Below are 10,614 nucleotides of genomic sequence, written 5' to 3' on the forward strand. Positions count from 1 at the left end.
ATTTGTTGCCATGATGCTTTTTACTTCTTCTTTGATCTCTTTGGTAACCCAATCATTATTTAAAAGCATGCTATTTAGCCTCCAGGTGTTTGATTTTTTAATTGTTTTTATTGTAGTTGATTTCTAGTTTTTTGCCATTATGATCTGAGAAGATGCTTGATATGATTTCTATCTTCTTGAATTTGAAAAAACTTTACCTGTGCCCCAATACATGGTCTATCTTTGAAAATGACCCATGTGCACTTGAGAAGAATGTATATTCTGTGGCTTTGGGGTGTAAAGTTCTGAAGATGTCAATTCCATCTGACCTAGTGAGTAATTTAGGGTTGCTGTTTCTTTGCTGACTTTTTGTTTAGGGGATTTGTCCAGTGGTGTTAGTGGGGTACTAAAGTCCCCTACTATGACTGTATTGCTGTCAATCTCTCCTTTGATATCCTCCAGAGGTTTTGTTATGTATTTGGGTGCTCCTCTATTGGGAGCCTATATGTTTACCAGAGTTATATCTTCTTGTTGAATTGCTCCCTTTAGTATTATGAAGTGGCCTCCCTTATCTCTTGTTATGGCCTTCACTTTGAGATCTAATTTTTCATATATAAGTATTGCTACCCCAACTTTTTTTTCCATTTCCATTCGCCTGAAAAAACCTTTTTCCAACCTTTCACCATCAGTCTGTGTGAGTTCTTTGTTCTAAGATGAGTTTCCTGTAGACAGGAGATATATGGGTCATGTTTTCTTATCCACTCAGCTACCCTATGTCTTTTGATTAGGGCATTTGATCCATTTACATTTAAAGTCATTATTGAGGAGGTCAAATCACCCCCAGTATTGCCGACAACAATCAAGGCTTAACTACAACAAGACTGCGCACAAAGACCACAAGGGGGTGCACCAAGAAAGCATCAAAAATGCGGAGACAAAGAAACATGACAGAAATGGAGGATATAGAGCTAAAAACCGCAATTTTAAGGTCTTTCCATAATTTTCTAGAAACTGCCAATAAATGTAGTGAGATCCTCAAGAAATCTAATGAGACCCTCGATGTTGTGATAAATAACCAACTAGAAATTAAGCATACACTGACTGAAAGAAAGAATATTATACAGACACCCAACAGCAGACCAGAGGAGCGCAAGAATCAAGTCAAAGATTCGAAATGCGAAGAAGCAAAAAACACCCAACTGGAAAAGCAAAATGAAAAAAGAATACGAAAATAGTGTAAGGAGCCCCTGGGTCAGCTTCAAGCGTACCAACATCAGAATTATAGGGGTGCCAGAAAATGAGAGAGACCAAGATACTGAAAACCTATTTGAAGAAATAATGACAGAAAACTTCCCCTACCTGGTGAAAGAAATAGACGTACAGGTCCAGGAAGCACAGAGAACCCCAAACAAAAGGAATCCAAAGAGGACCACACCAAGACACATCATAATTAAAATGCCAAGAGCAAAAGACAAAGAGAGAATCTTAAAAGCAGCAGGAGAAAGAAACTCAGTTACCTACAAGGGAATACCCATACGACTGTCAGCTGATTTCTCAACAGAAACTTTGCAGGCCAGAAGGGAATGGCAAGAAATATTCAGAGTGATGAATACCAAGAATCTACAACCAAGATTACTTTATCCAGCAAAGCTATCATTCAGAACTGAAGGTCAGATAAAAAGCTTCAAAGATAAGGAAAAGCTAAAGGAGTTCATCACCACCAAACCAGTATTATATGAAATGCTGAAAGGTATCCTTTAAGAAGAGGAAGAAGAAGAAAACGGTAAAGATACAAATTATGAACAACAAACATGCATCTATCAACAAGTGAATCTAAGAATCAAGTGAACAAATAATCTGGTGATCATAATAGAATCAGGGACATAGAAAGGGAATGGACTGACTATTCTTGGGGGGGAAAGGGGTGTGGGAGATGCGGGAAGAGACTGGACAAAAATCGTGCACCTATGGATGAGGACAGTGGGTGGGGAGTGAGGGTGGAGGGTGGGGCGGGAACTGGGAGGAGGGGAGTTATGGGGGGAAAAAAGAGGAACAAATGTAATAATCTGAACAATAAAGATTTAATTTAAAAAAAAAGAAAAAGAAAAAAATAATAAAAGTGTAATATGCTAAAAAAAAAGTCATTATTGATAGGTACTTGTCTATCACCATTTTTATTCTTTATGCCTATGTTCCTTCTTCCCTTCCTATTTCTTCTTTTTATAGCAGACCCTTTAGCATTTCTTGCATTATTGGTTTGGGGGTAATAAACTCCCTTAGTCCTTTTTTTCTGTGAAGATCCTGATTTCACCCTCAATTTTAATTGATAGCCTTGCTGGATACAGTATTCTTGGATTCAGACCCTTTCTTTGCATGACTTTGTATATTTCATTCCATTCCCTTCTGGCCTGATGTGTTTCTGTTGAGAAATCAGTTAATAGTCTGATGGCAGATCCTTTGTAGGTAACTTTCTGTCTCTCTCTGTCAGCCTTTAACACATTGTATGCGGGAAACGTATTTATATGTTTTACATTGACTGGTTGTAGAGCGCAGGACACGTATTTTATAGACGCTGGATACGTTTTTATAGACTAGCGGTAGAATGCGGGTAACGTATAAATACGTAAACTAAAGTTATCTTAATTTAACTGAACGTTGCCATTTGCGAAAAAAATTAGCAAAAATGGCCCATGCCACCTGTTAGTGTGCGATAAAAACTACCCGCAAACAATGTGTTAAGATTCTTACTTTGTAGTTGGTGTTTGCCAATTTAATTATAATGTGTCTTGTTATCAGTCTTTTGGGGTTCATCTTGTTTGGGACTGTGTGAGCTTTTTGGAACGTGTGAGCTTTTTCTTCCCGATATCAGGGAAGTTTTCTGTCATTATTTCTTCAAACAGATTTTCTATTCCTTGTTCAGTTTCCTCTTCTTCTGGCACCCCTATTACAATGATGTTGTTTTGTTTCATGTTGTCCCAAAGTTCCCTTAGGCTCTCGTCCTGTTTTTTAAGTTTCTTGTCTAGATGCTGCTCTGCTTGGGTATTTTTCCTACCTTTTCTTCTAGCTCACTGGTGTGGTCCTCCGCTTATTCTAGTCTACTGTTGATGCTTTCTATTGAGTTTTTTATTGCAGCGATGTCATTTTTTCACTTCTTCTTGCTTCTTCTTCATTTCTTCTTGGTTCCTACACATATTGTTGAATGTGTCTTCCATCCTTTTCAGTGACCTTATGACCACTTCTCTGAATTCTTTCTCTGTCATATTGCTTGCCTCCATTTCATTTCCTTCCTTTTCTGGTTAGTCCTCCTTTCTTTTGTATGCGGGCTGTTTCTTTGTCTCCCCAGGATCTCCCCTCTCAGGGTTTCTGGTTATGTAGCTCTCTGTCTCCTGCGCTGACTTTCTTTAGGCAATGCCAGCTGTGTTTACTTTGCCAGTTCCGGGTGAGTGCTCTTTGATTCAGCTGTTCCTTCTGCTCTGTGAAAAGGCACAGGGCTTGTCCATGAGTTCGCGCATTTGTCTCCCCCTGAGAAGACCTTCCAGGTGCCCATGGTTGGGGAGGTTGGAGTTCTGGAATTCCTAGATTTGCAGCTGAGATAACTGGTCCCTGGACGTCTTGGTTTTAAGGTCCCATGAGGCATCCGAGATCTCCCCAGTTGAAGGTAAGGCTGGGGTTCCAATCACAGTCAGTCTCTGATCACAGCCATCATCCCTTCAAGATGGCATGGCCTCTGCGTTAGAGCCGGCCACTACCAGAAGAGATTTCAGCTGGAGTAGAGTCTGCCCAATCATGGGTGGCCAGTCCGGCAATCCCCAACAGTCCCTTGGAGTATAGCTGTCCCTCACTCACAAATACTGACACTCCCTACACATCCATGCACTCTCCTTTCATTCTCTCACTCTACACTATCTAGCAGCCTGCACTCCCATTGGCAGCCATCTTACTTCTCCGATTTTTTTGTTTTGTTAATCCTCACATGAGGATATTTTTTTCTGAGAGTGGAAGGGAGGTGCAGACAGAGAGAAAAATATCTTCATGAGAGAGACACAATGATTGGGTGCCACCCACACACCTCGATCAGGCCAGGCATTGAGTTTGAAACCCAGGTACTTGCCCTTGACCAGAATTGAACCCTGGACTCTCTGATATGAGAGATGATGCTCTAACCACTGAGAAAAACCAGCCTGGGCAGTCAAGCATCTTTTCTCTGAAAGTTTTGCTAAGTCAATTAGGCTGATTATCGTTAATTAAGTCAACTTAGACAATAACACAAGGGGAGGTGTGAGTGTGAAAAAAATTATGTATCCTGTATGAAAACCAGAGGCAACAGATACCTCTAGATAAATGTTAATAAGTTTATTATCATTTCCCTGCATGTGAGGATTTTACCTAATTCACCTCCTGTAAAGACTTGGAATGCAAGCATTAGTCCCCAAACACTAGTATGGATGCATGTACACATTGTGTTTTTTGAGTTTCGAGGGACACACCAGGTCCTGAAGTGGTGAATGTCACCCAGAAAGGCGTGTGCACAGGTCACACTCAAGAGGCGGCTTGTCATGGGCCCTGGTGCTGTCACGGCTGCCCCGAAGAGGGCATGAGTCTCAGGCCAGGCTGGTCTTCAGGAAGTCCTGGTGTCCTTCATAAAATTTAAATTCTCAGGGTGCATGTTTGGCAGGTTTATAGGTAAGTCTTGTAGAACATGATATTTAAAAGTAAATTGAAAACTAAGCCATGTTTAAGGCAAGTAAGATGCACTTTCCCCCTCTCCCAAACCTTAACAGCTCTGAAATCAGGATGCAGCTTCGAGCCTGTCTCACAGTCACTGTCGGCCATGTGGCAACTGTGACAAAATCGTCACTGCCACAACCCATTTATCTTCTTCTTATGTGAGCACCCTTGTCTGACAGCCTCTTAGTTTCGATGAAATACATACAGCACATGCAACTAGGAATCCACTTCAAAAGCTCTGGCAATTCCACATGACAACCCTGAATGATGAGGTATAGTGCACCCCATGGTGGCAGGACTCCAGGCCAGATAAAGTCAGAGAAGAAAACTGGACCTGCTTGTCAAAGTGACAAAAGATCAGAGCCACAGGAGGCCTCGCTGAAGACCTTGCAGCTGTCCATCACGTGCTAAATGCACCGCGGATCTCCTTACAGAAATGGCCTATTGTAGGCCTGGAGGAAACATCCGCTGTGGAGCTTGTATCTGCGGTAACTGTGTGGAGATCAGCTCTGGATATTCGAGTCCCTACCACAGTGTCCATGATTTGTGAGGCTCCTCATGCTAAAGGACCTGAATTGTTCTGGGAGAAAGTGCAGCCACACTGACGGGGGTTTATATTTCCTACTTGGGTGTTCACATACCAAAGGAGGCAGATGTGGTGTGTGGAGCATGCCCCCTTCAGGCTCCTACACACACACACACACACACACACACACACACGCACGCGCGCGCGCACACACGTGTACACACCTAGCATGCAGTCTCCTTGGTTCTCCCCTCCCTGAGGGAGACCTGAGATCCTCCCCCCTTCACTTACCGCTTGCAGCCATGTAAGCCCTTCCTACCTTTTCCCCTGGGCCCCCTGCAGGTGTCTTGGTCTTCTGTCCCCTTTGAGCAGCATGGGGTGGCCTCGAGGGGCTCCAGCTGCAATTGAAGAGGCTGAGAAGTACTGGGCGAGGCCTGGTCTGAGGACCCCAGCGGAAAGGGAGGCCTCTGTGGGGTTGACGTTGGTCGTTCTCTGGAACCCCCTTTCTTTAGTTTGATGAGTTTGACTAAGTCTTTGGCTCCAATCCAGTGCTTTTTCCTGTAAGAAGTAGGTTTTTAGGACACAACCAAGCCTCACTGCCCCTCCAGCAGGTGTCTGGGTGCCGTACGTGAGCTGGGATTTCCATCACCAGCCTGAGAAGGTGGTGCTTAATCTGGTTCAGAATGAGGGTGCTCTTTGCCATCACCATGATCATCCTACCTGGGGCTCAGGAGGTGGCACACAATGTGCAGTTAATTTGCACAGACCCAGGGGTGGTGGAAGCCTTCATACTAGCCCACACTAGCCCCTCGGGAAAACAGAACTTCAAACCCAGCTCTCAGCTCTTGATTACTGTGCCAAGTGCAGGAAGTGGTTCTGTGCTGACCTAATCATGCTGGTTGGCAAAATTCCACCAAAACGCCATTTTCAGAAAGAGTCAGGGACCTCCTCATTTTCTGCTAGAGTTGATAATACGTGAAATAGGCTGGCATACTCTGCCCATTCCCGGCATTGAGGAATCTGGGTGAAGGGAAGAGGGCAGGAGAGTGGGCCGTTTGAATTAAAAACAGTGAGCTCTGGGTGGTGTTGCCTGGTGGTTGAGCGTCGGTCTGAGCACTGATGGGTGGTGGGTTTGATCCCCCAACAAGGGCACATACCTGCATTGCAGGTTTGATCCCCGGCCCCGGTCAAGGTATATGCAGATGGAAACCAATTGATGTGTCTCTCTGACATAGATCTCTCTCTCTCTCTCTCTCTCTCTCTCTCTCTCCCTCTCTCTCTCCCTCCCTCCCTCTCTCCCTCTCTCATTTCCCCTTTCCCTTCCTCCCTCCCTACTTCTCTCTCTAAAAATCAATGGAAAAATATCCTCAGGTGAGGATTAGAAAAATAAGTAAATAAATGAAAACAGTGAATGTGAAGGGTAATACATTGCAGCTAACAGGAAATGAAGCATTCGAATGTAACAAGGACCACAGCTGGGTTCTGGTCCTGGCTCTGCCACGAAACAGCACTGTGCTTACTTACAAAGCCACTCAGTTTCCTCACCGGTGCCTCAATTTCCCTGTCGACAGAAGGGTCCGGCGGAGGTTCGGAAATTCTGTGGTTCTGTGATTTCTACAGAGAGGCCATGCGGGATTCATGGTGATTTGACCTCAAGGCTGGGCTGGGACAGGACAATGGGAAGGCCCTGCTCCTGGGCTCAGGCCCAGGCACAAGGGGAGCCCTGCTGGATGGAGGCCGGCAGTGTTGGGGGTCAAATCGGCCCACCACCGGGCTGCTGCTCTCTGGGGAAGGGAACGTGTTTGTGAACCTGCCCTGGGGGGGGGGGGTGTCCAGTGAACCCAGAGGAATGGAGGACAGAACAAAAGGCTCCTGTGCTTGAAGACTGGGGTGCTGGTCCAGGCATCTGCCCCAAGCTTCCTTCCCAAAACAGAAGCATGATTTTCTAGGTCCCGCAATCTTGAGACAAAAGCTGATATGCCTGCTTTAGTGGTTCTAAAAGCACAGACTCTGCCCTTAAACAGGCTCCTGGCCAGCTGGCACTCACCATCCCTCATAGGATAACCCTGAGTACTGAGGGTGGGACTGACAGAAACTCTAAATTCTTTCCATGCTGGGAGGGACCTGCACACAGGGACCTGCCATACAGCGGAAGGTACGGCCCAACAAACTGGCCACTGCTCTAGATGCTACAGCTTCCCCCACTCGTGAAAAAGCAAGCTTTCTGTCCTGTGTGTAAGCTACTGTCGCTTAAATCAACTCACTTCTTTGGTGCTGGATCATGGAACTTGTGCTGAGCCATGCTTTTTTCTTCCAGTTTTTCATTTTGTCTCTGTAAGGCACTTAATTTGTCTCTAACAGAGGAGAGAGAAAAACAGTCTGTTTTTTAAAATGAAACACATAAATTGACTCATCACCCCTGCCTGGGACCTGGCCCAGAGGAGCCAGTGTGTTTCTGGGACGCAGACATCACGGTGCTCATGACCACCATGACCCCTGAGTTGGGAATACGGGGATGGAAGCATGTGACATGGGTCCAGGAGCCTAACATGTCAAGGAGACGGCTGAACACCTAGGGTCAGGGTGTACGTCACCTCAGGAGAGAGACCCCGAACCATCTGACACTCAAGCTGGGAAACCCCGAGGGTCCCAGCCACGTCAGCTCAGGACGTTGGGCACTCGGGTCAGACCTAGGGCTAGGCTAGCTCCTGCGGGTGCAGACCAACAATACCTTTAGTGGTGGGGAGGGGTCTGCCCTTGGTGACTTAGATGGGCATCAGATTAAAAAGGTCAGTTTAGCAAAGTCAGACCTCCGACCTGGACCCACTCCAATGTTGTGCTTCTGCTAACACTTCTAGTGAAGCAAACTCAAAGCCTTTTGGGAGCCAAACAGATAAGATCAGGAGCAAAGTGGCCTGGGAGGACCTGAGGGAGGAGTGGGGGCTAAGGCGAGACTGAGCGCTTGGTGTCACCTGGGACCTAACGCGGGGCCTGCAAACAAAGCGCCGCTCTCCACGTGGCGGAGCTTCTGACTGCTTTTCCCGAAGGATCCAGAAGCCCCGGCTCTGAAGCACAATCTCTTAATTCCTAAACATGGGAAGTCAGTTCACATTTATAAAAACACAGAAAGGACCAGAGAGACACCTCTTAAACCTTGGGCTGCCAGAGGGCACCCCTGCTCCTGGGAGAGGGAGCCTGGCCTTTCTGAAGCAGAGGGCATGGCATGCTTTCCTGTTGTCTGTCTAGGACAGTGATGGCGAACCTATGACACGCGTGTCAGAGGTGACACGCGAACTCATTTTTTGGTTGATTTTTCTTTGTTAAATGGCATTCAAATATATGAAATAAATATCAACAATGTAAGTCTTTGTTTTACTATGGTTGTAAATATCAAAAAATTTCTACATGTGACACGGCACCAGAGTTAAGTTAGGGTTTTTCAAAATGCTGACACGCCGAGCTCTAAAGGTGCGCCATCACTGGTCCAGGAGCCATGCACGCAGTGCTCGCTATACAGCGCCCCCCACTGGGCTGCCGGCGCCTGTCCAGTTCCTGCCTCTCGTCACCCATGTGGCCTTGACAGCTCAGACCCCAGCTTTCCCTGCTTCAAAATGAGTCCTCGGCATCCAGGCAGCTGCTCGGGCTCCTTCAGTCAAGAAGGTGCCCAGGCCCCCCTAATCCAAGGGCTTTCCCGCGAGTTCACCGCAAAGTGAGCACCCGCAAGAAGTGATCGCTTGCAAACCACTGGGTCCCTGGCCACGAACCTGCTCTGCTCCCAGCGCCCTCGTTGTTTCGGACTCTGTTCTTCTAGTCTGTGTTAATCTGTTCCCACAGCCGTCCCCTAGCCCCAAAAACTCATGGCCCAGCTATCCCAGGGCTGGGGAAGACTCCGCTTGGGGCAGGCTCAGGAAGCCTGCCCACTCTCTGACCTCCTACAGACACTTTCTAATGCAAAACCGTCATCAGATCATCCCCCCGGTTACCAGGTCCCTACTCTTCTAGTTTGCACCTGCCCAAGCTCTGCTGGTAATTTTTAGCAGCTGCGTTATAGAGAGCCCACTTCAGGATACAAACTCTCACTTCTACCCCAAAAGTACAGTGCGGTTTTCCATGTCAACCATCCTTGGTAGGTGTTGAGCCCCCTGTAGATGAGCAGACGAATCCGGGAGAACAGTGAGCAGAATCGTCACCCTGGGGAGCTGGGACACTGCCCCAGTGGTCACTGTGGCCATGTCCCTCTGTCCCACACTGGCCAGCCATTCCCGATCACAAGGAAGGACAGTCCCAGCAGCACAGCACCGAGGGGTGAAGACCACCCTGGACCCACAAGATGCATCTCAGATGACTTGACTTCCAAACCACAAGGTTTCCAGCACCAAGGCTCTTCCTCCTGCCCTCATTTCTGGCAGCTTCCTAGGCCCTGTACACCAGCATCCCTTCAACACCCACTTCCCAGTGAATCCGACTCATTAGCCGGGCATGGAAGCCTTCCACGGCTCAGCGCTGCCTCCTCCAGCCTTCCTTCTTGCCACTCCCTGCATCTTCCCTGCACCCAGACCATGCCAAGCCCCACCTTCACGTTCAGCCCCTATCCCCCCCACACACACTGGCCAGCCTTCTCCCCATCCATGTCAGCAGCAGAACCCCAACTCCTACCACTACGCTTCCTTCTACCTCCATGGAGCTCCTCAACGTCTGTGTGCACATAGCTCTGCTCACATCCCATCACTCCTACTGGTTCCTGGAGACCAGGTAACTGGTTCTGTGCACTTTGCAGGGCCAGGCCTGTCGGCAAACACAATGTCCGCAGAGGGAGGACAGCCACTGTGCACCAACAACCCACTCTGCAGCCCATTAAGGGAAAAACCGACACAGAAAGGGGTCAGCCTGCGATCTGAAGTCCTTCCCTAGGAGCCTCTCTTTATCACTGTTGTATTTTTCAAAGTGAACTTGATCCCAAAAGAAGATTAAGAAGCATCTGGCAGGGGGCAGTGTCTCTGAAAAGCCAACAAAGCCAACCACCCCTATTTGCAGAAATCTAGAACCATTCCCGGGAAAACGAGAGAAGGATGTGCTGGTAAGATGGTCCGTCCCCTTGCCTGGGACACCAATGCACCCAGGGGTTCTCTGCTGCCCAGAATGGCGCGGTCTAGTCATGGAGCTGGAAGCCACGACCCCTCTGTTGACGGGCGTCCGTCAGCCCACACCCCTCACACGTACTGCTGCTGCTCCTCCTGGTGCTGGTCCTTGTCCTCCACGTCCTCCTGGAGAAGCCTCTGGTTCTGCTCTTTCAGCCTTTGGATTTGGCTCTGCAGGTGACGGTTTTCTCCCACCAAGTTGCCCTTGAGGCGGGAGAGCAGCTAAAACACAGATGGACAATG

The sequence above is a fragment of the Myotis nattereri genome (assembly GCF_964212035.1).
Source record: "Myotis nattereri genome assembly, chromosome: 10".
Classification (NCBI taxonomy): Eukaryota; Metazoa; Chordata; class Mammalia; order Chiroptera; family Vespertilionidae; genus Myotis; species Myotis nattereri.